The sequence below is a fragment of the Vicia villosa genome, linkage group LG4, assembly GCF_029867415.1.
Source record: "Vicia villosa cultivar HV-30 ecotype Madison, WI linkage group LG4, Vvil1.0, whole genome shotgun sequence".
Taxonomy (NCBI): Eukaryota; Viridiplantae; Streptophyta; class Magnoliopsida; order Fabales; family Fabaceae; genus Vicia; species Vicia villosa.
The window spans coordinates 120704155-120715183 of NC_081183.1; the positions used below are offsets into that span (position 1 = coordinate 120704155).

Sequence of the window (11029 nt, forward strand, 5' to 3'; positions counted from 1 at the left end):
GCACTATTCGGAGCAAAGCCAATTTCAATTAACAGTCTTCGAAGCCAGAGAAGCTCACAAAGACCTTTAGACATCCCTCGAAACTCTGCTTTAGCACTTGATAATGCTACAACCTTTTGTTTCTTACTTTTCCAAGTAACCAAATTTCCTCCAACAAAGGTAAAATAGCCTGAGGTGGATTTTCTGTTAGTGATATCTCCTTCCCAGTCAACGTCTGTATAGCCTTCAACTTGTACATGATTATTCTTTGTGAACATCAAGCCTTTTCCAGGCGATGACTTCAAGTACCGCATGATTCGAATTACTGCGTCCATGTGATCTTTACTCGGGTTGTGCATAAATTGGCTTACTACATGACTTACCGCATACGCTATATCAGGTCGTGTATGAGATAAGTTAATAAGTTTGCCAACCAATCTCTGGTACCTTCCTTTGTTTGTTGGCACTTGGTCTGGATATTCTCCAAGTTGGTGGTTCTGGACAATTGGAGTATCTACAGGTTTACAGTCTAGTAGCCCAACTTCTGATAAAAGATCTAAGATATATTTTCGTTGAGATAAAAAGATGCCTTTCTTCGACCTAGCAACTTTAATACTTAGAAAATATTTGAGTCCACCTAGATTTTTCATCTCAAATTCAGTTGCCAGTTGTTTTTGAAGTTTTGCTATTTCCTCAGAGTTATCTCCTGTAATAATCATATCATCTACATACATAATCAAAGATGTGACCTTACCTTGACGGTGTTTCAAAAACAACATATGATCTACGTTGCTTTGTTGGAAGCCATATTTTTTCATTGCCAGGTTCAATCTCCCAAACCACGCTCTAGGAGATTGCTTCAAGCCATACAAACTGCATTGCAATTTACACACCACCTTAGTTTCATAATTTGTCATGTATCCCGGAGGGATATCCATATATATTTCTTCTTTCAAGTGCCCATGGAGAAAGGCGTTCTTCACGTCTAACTGATGCAATGGCCAATCAAGATTTACTGCAAGAGATAAAAGAACTCTGACAGTGCTCAACTTGGCAACAGGAGAAAAAGTTTCTTGATAGTCTACGCCATATGTTTGTGTAAAGACTTTAGCTACTAGTCTTGCTTTGTACCTTTCAATAGACCCATCAGCTTTGTATTTGATAGAGAAAACCCACTTACACCCTACTGGTTTCTTTCCTTTTGGTAAAGGGACAAGAGTCCATGTCGCATTCTTGTTTAATGTCTCCATTTCTTCATTCATAGCTTGAACCCATCTAGGGTCTTCAATGGCCTCTTCAACGTTGCAAGGTACACTGTGTGAAGATAGCTCATTTGCAAATTTCTTAAGGGGTTCAGATAAGTCTTTCATAGAAACATAATTAGCAATTGGATACCTCGATCTATGATCCTGTTCTTCAGGAGAGTAACGCTTCGGTGGTTTTCCCTGATTATGCCTGTGAGGTAATTCATAGCTAACAGAGATATCACCATTATTATTATTATCAAGAGATATAAGAGAGCTTACCTCAATGATATTCTCAGGATATGGACCGTTGAATACTGAAGAGGGGGGACTCTGATACTTCAACTTCGAGACTCATATGGTCTGTTTGAGTTTGACAATAATCACCAAAAACTTCAGTTGATGGTATATCAATATCTTTGAACCAGTCAAATGTCGACCAATTCGACTCTTCTTCTGGTGTCTCCCCCTAAAGAGAAGAATTGGGTGATGCCGAAGAGTAGAAATGGTCAAATTCCAAGAATGTAACATCCAAAGTTACATAAATGCGTCGAGTAGTAGGGTCATAGCAGCGATACCCTTTCTGGTGTACACCATATCCCAAAAACAGGCAGCGAATGGCACACAGATCAAGCTTTGTTCGCTGGTTTTTATGTAGGTGAACAAACGCAACACACCCAAAGACACGAGGTGGCAGCATTTGTATTGTAGGCAGCGGTACATATGTGGACAAGGTCTGCAGCGGAGTTTTAAATTCAAGAACCTTCGACGGCATCCGATTGATGAGATATACTGTTGTAGTAACAGCATCAGTTCAATGGTGGTGAGGCATATGTGCTCCATGTAAGAGAGCACGAGCAGTTTCAAGGATATGGCGATTTTTCCGTTCTGCAATACCATTTTGTTGTGGAGTTTGTGGACACGTGGTTTCGTGAATAAGTCCGTGTTTTTTGAAATACTCATGGAATTGGTGATTTACAAACTCCCCACCATTATCAGAGCGAAGGATCCTAATCTTCTTTGAATATTGAGTCTGAATCATTTTATGAAATTGTTGAAATATGTGTACCACTTCATTTTTTTTGTTTCAACAAATAAATCCAAGTCATTCGAGTGCAATCATCAACAAATATCACAAACCACCGATAACCAGAGATAGAAGATTTGGGGATGGACCCCATACATCAGAATGGATTAAAGCAAAAGGAACATTACTTTTATTCATACTTAATGGAAAAGTGACTCGATGACTCTTGGCTAAAATACAAGCTTCACATTTGAAGTTCAACAAAGATGTATCTGAAAATAAATTTGGGAACACATGTTTCAGGTAGCCAAATGAAGGATGGCCTAATCGACGATGCCAAAGTAAGACTTGCTCCATTTTGTTGTTTCTTGGATAATGCATGTGATGCGCTCAGCCTACACTGAAATCCTCCATATAGTAAAGTCCCCCTCTCTTAGTACCACACCCAATGATCTCCTTCGTGAGAATATCCTGAAGGAAACAGAAAGACGGATAAATTAGCGCAACACAGTTCAAGTCTTTTGTAACTTGACTCACAGACAATAACTTATGAGATAGAGAGGGAACAAGTAGTGTATTTGAAAGCAAAAGGGCTGGTGATAACATCACAGTTCCAGCCCCTATTACCCCCGATAAACCACCATTTGCGTTGGCAATACTTGAGCGCCGAGGGGTTGAACGTTCAGCAAAATCAGCAGCATCAAACTTCATATGATCGGTAGCTCCGGAATCAAGTATCCATGCATTAGAGTCATCATCATGATTAGAGCAAATTAGAACATTACCTTCAGTGGTGTGGGAACTTGATTTCGAAATGAGGGAAAGATGTGGTTCAGCAGTAGCTACTGCAGCTTTGCCCGGGTTGCTCTCTATTGTTTCGCGATGCTTTCGAGCCTGAAAGGCTGGCCACCAGTATGGATAGCCATGAAGCTTAAAACATGTCTCACTAGTATGTTTGTTACCTCCACAATGAGAACACTTAGTGCCATTAGATGGATCTTTTTGTTTGGATTGAGAAAATATCTTACTGTTATGTAATTTGAGGCCCTTAGATGCGAGAACTGCTCCAGATAATTCATTGGAGTTGTCTGTCATCACTGCCTGACGAAGAGCTTCCCTCCTAACATGTGCATATGCTTGCTCCACTGTTGGAAACGGTTTCATTTGTAAAACATCGCTTCTGATATTATCTAAGCGGTCATCAAGTCCATCCAAAAACACATACATTCGTTCTTCTTGGACAAGTGTATTGTAGTGTTGGATATCAACTTGACATGTCATCGGATTTGGACGATGAAAATCTATCTCACGCCAAAGTCCTTGGAGATCGTTATAATATTTTTCAAGAGAACCGCCAGCTTGTTTAAGTCGTGTCACCCGTCGCCGAAGGTCATACACTTGGGAGGTATCACTCCCATCAAAGTATGTGGTCGCAATTGCATCCCACACCATCTTGGCAGTGGAGAATCGAATAAAGTTGCTGATTAGAGAAGAGTCCATTGAGTTGATTATCCACCCCTTAACAATCGCGTTGTTAGTCCGCCAATGTTGAAATGTAGGATCTGTTTGAGGGGGTTGCGGGAGATCTCCGTTGATATATCCCAGTTTGTCTTTTCCTGCGATATACATATCGACCACCTGGGACCAAAGGTGATAGTTAGTTGCTGCCATCTAACTTGATGCCAATCGGTGCCACCGTATGGTCAGAGCCAATTTGTGACGGGGTTGAAGCACGGTTCAGAACTTCAGTCATTTTCATCGTCAACTCAGCAAGAATAGAAGACGATGTAGCTTCATCGGAGTTTGAATCCGATTCAGCCATGGAAGAAGGATGGAAAGTGTTACCGTAGGTCTGGATTAAGACTTGGCGGCTGATACCATGTCAAACTGATACGACACTTTCATATATTTCAGATTGTATATTACAAAGGAAATAGGTTATATTTATATACACAGAAAACCCTATTTCTAATTATAATTAAATCAGGATAATTATAACCAAATCAAGGTAATTAACAATTAATAACTATATTCCTATTATAGTTCCTACAATCTTGTTGACAGCTAACGCCAACATTTGCCTGGGCACTTCCCAATAAAATTTGGCATTAAAATGCTCTTTTCGTTATTTATCCCCTTTTATTTTGATATTTGATTAAAAAAAATCACTTTTAAAGTAGTAGTAAATCAAAATCTTTGCATTTTTATTGGATTTTTAAAAAATCGGTATAAAGTTTTAGTAAAAAAATTTAATGTCCATTGTGTTGAGATTTGGGTCAAGCGGTAGTGGTTGGATGATAATGGTTTGATGTCGTGTTCACAATCATGATCTAGCTAAGGATTTAGCAAGTCATGATTCAATGAGGATGGTAAAGAGCATGAAGTGATGGTAGAAGAGAGTGTGACACAATTATACTTAAAAGAAGAATGTGAAGATTTGGAGAGGTATTTCAGTACCTTGAATATTGATGGCCAGAGGGCAATGAAGAAAAAAGTTCGGGAAAAAATACATCCATGCACAACTTTCATGTGTCCGCTTCCAGTAAAGTACAAGTCAAAAAGATCCTTTTACATTGTGATCCTTTACAATAGGAGTATGTTAAGGCCTTGCAAGGAAGTTAGACGATGAAGAGATTATGTACAACCGTCTAGCAAGTCTTGCAAACATCTTTACTTGTCTCGGTTTTATTTTTTCTTACAAGACTACATTGAAGATATTATAGATGTGAAGCTTGATGAAAATTGTGATTTTTGGATGGAGTGAAAAGTCGCGGTCCTTGGTTAGGACGGAGTTAAAAAGTTTATTTAAAAAATCCGATGTATTCCAAGGTGTTCAATGACATGGTCTTTGAAATTAGGAATTTGTTGCGTGTATCTAGCTTGGGTATTTAAGATCGTGAGAAGTGGACGAAGATCCCTAATATGGGTTACCCCGTTTCTTCTAGATATAGTGAGATATTGGTCTCGTTGTCTAGTAACCTTAAAATCAATTTCTTCCAACTTGTGGTATCTCCATCTATGTCTGCGAGTAGACATAAGCTTAATGCAATTGGTTTTATTAAAAATAATTTCACCACAGTTGTATTTGTCACTCATGGTTATATGTCACCTAAAATTAATATATTTTACTATAGTTGGTCTTTTTCAATTGTGGTGAAATTTTTTTCTTTAAAATTAAAACATATTGATTTGACTTATTTGCTTCAAAATACAAGTGCCCTAGCGAAGAACGCATACGAAAGCGAGAGCAAAACTTCCAAACTTCATCACCTTTAAGACCATTCATGTTCTTCAGCTTACTGTTGTCGCACGCACGAAGGTTGTGTTTTCACAAAGCCCTTCAGGTACACGAAGATTTGAAATGAATGTTTCTTGGTCACAACCTATTCTTAAGTTTACGATACCTTATGTATTTCATCACCTTTATCACCATTCATGTTCAGTTTTAGGTTTTGGTGTTGTTAAATGTTATATTGTTGTGAATAAAAATCTATTAGAAAAGATATTCTTATGTATTGTGTATATGAACCTCTAGAATGTTGTGTGAATGTAAGTTGTATATATGCGAGAATGTTGTTTTATAACAATATTAGTATGTGAGAATGTGTATAGTATTAGAGTGTCATTTGTGTTGTTGTGATTGAGTGATATTGAGATTGTTTATATGTTGTGGGAGTGTTATATATTATTATGAATCAATGATATGAATATGAATATTGTTTCTTAACTTATTGTGTTGTTGTATTGTTAAATGATTCTACAAGCCTTTGATATAAATTTTAGAATTTATTATGGATCGTAGTTTGATGAAAGCTGATAGATTAGGTCTGGTGTATGAGAAATGAACTATTGAATTCCTTGAATACGCGGAACAAAATCTTCCCAACAATAATTGACTCTTTTATTGTCTTTGTGTTGTATGCGGGAAAATAAAAATAAAAATTTTAAAGAAAGAAATATTATATCACCTTTGTTGTGATGGAGTTTGTCAAAATTATACAATATGGACGTGACATGGTGAAGTGGATATAAATCAAAATGCGACGTCAGAAAGATATGAAGTTGATGAAGAAATGGATGATCCATTAAAAGATTTGGTCTGTATATTGGAGAATCTTCTTTTAAGAGAGGCCATATTTATAATGCTTTATGTAGTGATAAGGATGCACCTTTATACAAGGGGTGCACAAGTTTCATACGATTGTTTGCAGTGTTAAAATTGTTTAATTTGAAGTAAAAAAGTGAATGAACAGATAAAAGTTTCACGGCTTTCCTTGAGTTGCTGAAACAAATGCTAATCTAATAGATGATAACAATTTGTCGGATCGTTGATATGAGGTCAACAAAATCCAGTAAATTTGGAGTATATCAAAATACATGCAAGCCGCAATAATTACATATTATTATACCGAAAAAGAATGTATCAAAATAGTCATCAGTTTTTTATTAACAAATTGATACTTCTTAGTCAACCACATTAATTTGAGGGATGTTAATATGAAATGATTTGATATTCCTTAATATATATTTTTCATTTTTAAAATAGACTAAAAAATCAAATGGAAAATATTTATAATTAATTGTTATAAATGCTCATATAATATTATAAAAAGAAGCAATACAATGAAGAATGGTAAGAAGCTAGAATTTGTGACAGTTTCTTATGTGAAAGTATTGTTACCATCAACAATGTCACTGCTGCATATATTCTTGCAGCACTGAATAATCCCACTTGTCTCTGAAACAGCAATAGATTTGTCCCTTTGGGCCATCAGATTCTAAGGTAGTATTAATGCTAGAATCTTGTATCATAACACATCCAGTGCCACACCCAGAGTTATTCTTTTTTCTGCATGAGAACTTGTTAGAACAAAATCCCTTGCTCAAAAGATAATAGTTACAAAAAACAAAGAGAATACACAGAATTTGATTACAAATTTAACAAATTGTACCTACGTGTCTCCGAATTCAGAATGATCACAATAAATTTCTATTATTCAAACATTTATAGATTACAACTTGTATTGAAATACTAATATAATTTTTACAAGATTACCTTGAACCATACCCGACAAGACTCATCACGCATATTGATTTTTTGTTGTAAACTTCAACTATTGCAGCGCTTCATAACATGAACTTCAACAAACATAAAGCTTCCATTGTCATTTCCATTGAGTAAGCTCAAGTTTGAAACTCCACTAGATTCATCTTTGTTTTCTTTTCTAGTTTCCACATCATGAGTAACATTTTTACAACACTCTTTACTACACTCTTCACCACCAATAAGTCCTTTTTCTTCATCAATATTACTTTGCTTGTTAAGTAATGGTTTGGTATTATCTTCCATAAACTTACCATATTTAGACCTACCTGATTCTCTTTCTTCATATCTTTGATTCTCTTGTAAAAGCAACATGCTATTGAGAATCACAAGTAAACAGGTTCCAACATCAGTCAAGACAGCAAGCCAAACTAATGGATATCCTGCAAGTGCCAATGCAAGTATGCCACATTTGAATCCAACCGAAATAACAACATTCTCAACAAGCTTTCTAGTTGTTTTTCTTGCTAGACGAATCGCTTCAGGCACTTTTCGGATGTCGTTCGACATGAGAATGGCGTTGCTTGTCTCGTTTGCAAGAGCCGAACCTGATATTCCCATTGAGATGCCTATGTCAGCTGCAGCTAATGCCGGAGCATCGTTTATGCCGTCTCCTATCATTGCTGTTGGCCCTTCTTTCTTTAAATTCTCAATGATTTTCGCCTTATCATGTGGTAGAAGCTCTGCATGAACAATGTCTATAGCATTGTTTAACTGCAAAGATTAAGTCTTATTGAGAAACTTGAATTGAGCGTTATGGAAGAAGAATTTCTCATCGAATCGATCATAAGCAATGATCATGATATATACAATTTCCTAGAGTTACACCATAAGCTATTGTATTAAGCTGCAGTAGATTGTTACTTGACTTACAAGTAACAAACTTAACTAACTTTCTAAGCGAATTGTAACTGCATTACAATATCTTCATGCTTTATATAGTCTTAAGTTCAAAATTAGAGAAAAGTGAAATGATGAAGATTATCAGAAAAACACATTTCTAATAGAATTTCTATGAGCATACCTGACTTTGAACATACATAGCAACCTGAGAGGTATCTCCCGTCAACATGACCGATCTCACGCCTAATAATTTTAACTCTTCGATCGCCTCTAAAGCACCTGTTCTACAAGCATCAACTAAGCTGAACACTCCAACTAGAGCTTCTCCACCATATTGTTTCTTCGACGTAGAAATCTCATGGCTTTGAATACTATCACCTCTTTCACAAACAGCTCTGAGACCAATTCTCCTATTCCCTATGTAGATATCCTTCCCATCAATCGTGCCGAAAATTCCTTCCCCTGGAAAATTTTGAAAATTCTCCACATTTTCTGGAACTGGTTTGATAGAGTGCGACATTGCATATTCGACTAGTGCACCGGCCACTGGATGACTTGATTTACTCTCAATACTTGAAATCCTACAAAAGTTTTCATTATTAACTAAATCAAGTTAATCTTCAAAAGCATATTTAAACCATGAATAAAGAAGCGTACCAGTACAATAAGGTTTCGTTGTTAAATTCATCGGCTGAACTAAAATCGGTTACAATGAACTCTCCTCTTGTTATGGTGCCGGTTTTATCAAAAGCCACGGTCTTAATTCTAGAGAGTGTTTCAAGATAATCTCCACCTTTCAATAGTAATCCACTTATGGCAGCTTTTGTGAGAGCACAAAAGATTGCAACAGGTGTGGAGAGAATAAGAGCACAAGGGCATCCGCTCAATAAAACAACAAGTGATAAATGAAACCAATTCTCAATATCGGTAACATTTAACGCGGCCGGAATCACTGCAATGCTAGCTGAAATCAACACAACAGCTGCAATACAACATAAACAGAAGACGAAAAAGTTATTGAAAGATTATTTTCTCAAGTTCCACTAGAAGAAGAAAGTTTATGTATATGATACATGCCAGGGATATAGTATTTTGCAAAATTATCTATGAATCTTTGGGCTTTTGATTTTCTGCTTGAAGCTTCTTCAACAAATCTTGACATCCTTGCCACTACTGTGTCTTTTGCCAACACCGTTGTTCTTACACTTATATATCCTGAAAAGTTATGTAATCAAAATGAGGAGAGACCCTTGGAGAGTGAAAAATGAAAACAGGAAACATGAAAAATGAGGGCTTAACCATTCATATTGATAGTTCCGGCCCAAACAAGTGAATCTGATTCTTTGGTGACAGGAAATGATTCTCCTGTTAACATTTTTTCATCAACTTCACACTTTCCTTCAACCACAACTCCATCAAGAGGAATAGCATCACCGGCCTTGACAGCAAGGATGGTGTTGATCTTAACATCATTGACATCAACGCGTTCTCCAGTCTCGACAATAATGGCCATTTGAGGAGCCATATTTGTCAAAGAGGACATTGCAACCATTGCCTATAGATATGAAACACAAATGTGGAATGTTTACTTATAGAAATCATTGATGGTTTGCATGTAGTACCAAACTTCTGATCAAAAGTGTGTCTGGTGTCCAACACGTGTCAGTGATATCGAGAGTAATTAAGAGGCAAATGATATTACAAAACCTTGTGAGTTGCTCTTGTCTCAAGCCACTGAGCAATGGAGAACAGAAAGATTATGACTCCACCATCTGTAAAATCTTGTAAAGCAACAGTTCCACATACTGCAAAACATGAATGATGAGACATAAACCGAACATTCGATCAAATTCACAACATGCAAACATTGTAGAAAACATTACCTGCCAATATAACTAAAATATTGATATTAAGAGTAAGAGCTCTAATAGAAGCAATAGCCCTTAATAAAACTTTAGGGAATCCAATGACTACAGAAGCAAGAGCCAACCATTGGAAAGGAGGATATATATACTTCAAAAATGAAAGTAAAACTAACAAGCCACATGCCATTGTAACTATGTCTGGCCATTTCTTTTCATCATTGGTCTGTCCCTTTGGCCTATAACTAGCTTCAAGCCTCGCCGTATTCAGTGCATCAACTGAAAATGAAATAATCACAGAAATACAAGATCATGATATGAAGGAAGTTATGATCTTTCACATATAGAACAAGTCAACTTCAATCACAAATTCATGTTGTATAAATTTAGAAGATAAAAAACATAGAATTTACCTATTTGTGATTCAGATATGACGAGAACATCATGGATCACAGTAACTGTTCTTGTAGGAACAATCACTGAGACATGTTTGACACCATGAAGAGGGTTCAGAATTCTTTCAACCAGAGTTGCTTCTGTAGCACAACACATTCCCAACACTTCAAAGTTGCTTCTATTCATATTCTCAACCATTATGTCTCTTAATCACTCTATTTCTGAAACGAAAAACAAAACAAGACACAGTTTTGAAGAGTGAAGACTAAAATGAAAAGACAAATTCACTTTTACTTTTTTGCGATTTATAAAACAAGAAAGCAATAGTTGACTTTGTTGGAGGAAAAAGTTGCTGACGTTTAGATAAATTTGAAGTTCATTGCATTATAACATAATTTATTTAGTTTAAGTATATTCTATATTGTTTAATTACTAATTAATACAAACAAGGCATGTCATCGCCGGGGACAAAATTTTGAGGAAGGGGAGGGAGTCACAAGCCACCTGATGACTTTCATTGTCATCTGTCACCATCACACCTCTCTCAAAAGAAGCAGCGAGACATGGTACTGAG

General features: G+C 36.4%; 1 pseudogene; it reads right to left on the minus strand.

Moving 5' to 3' along the window:
- Positions 1–6810: 6810 nt before the first annotated feature.
- Positions 6811–10771, minus strand: LOC131599569 (putative inactive cadmium/zinc-transporting ATPase HMA3; annotated as a pseudogene).
- Between the last annotated feature and the right edge of the window lie 258 nt (positions 10772–11029).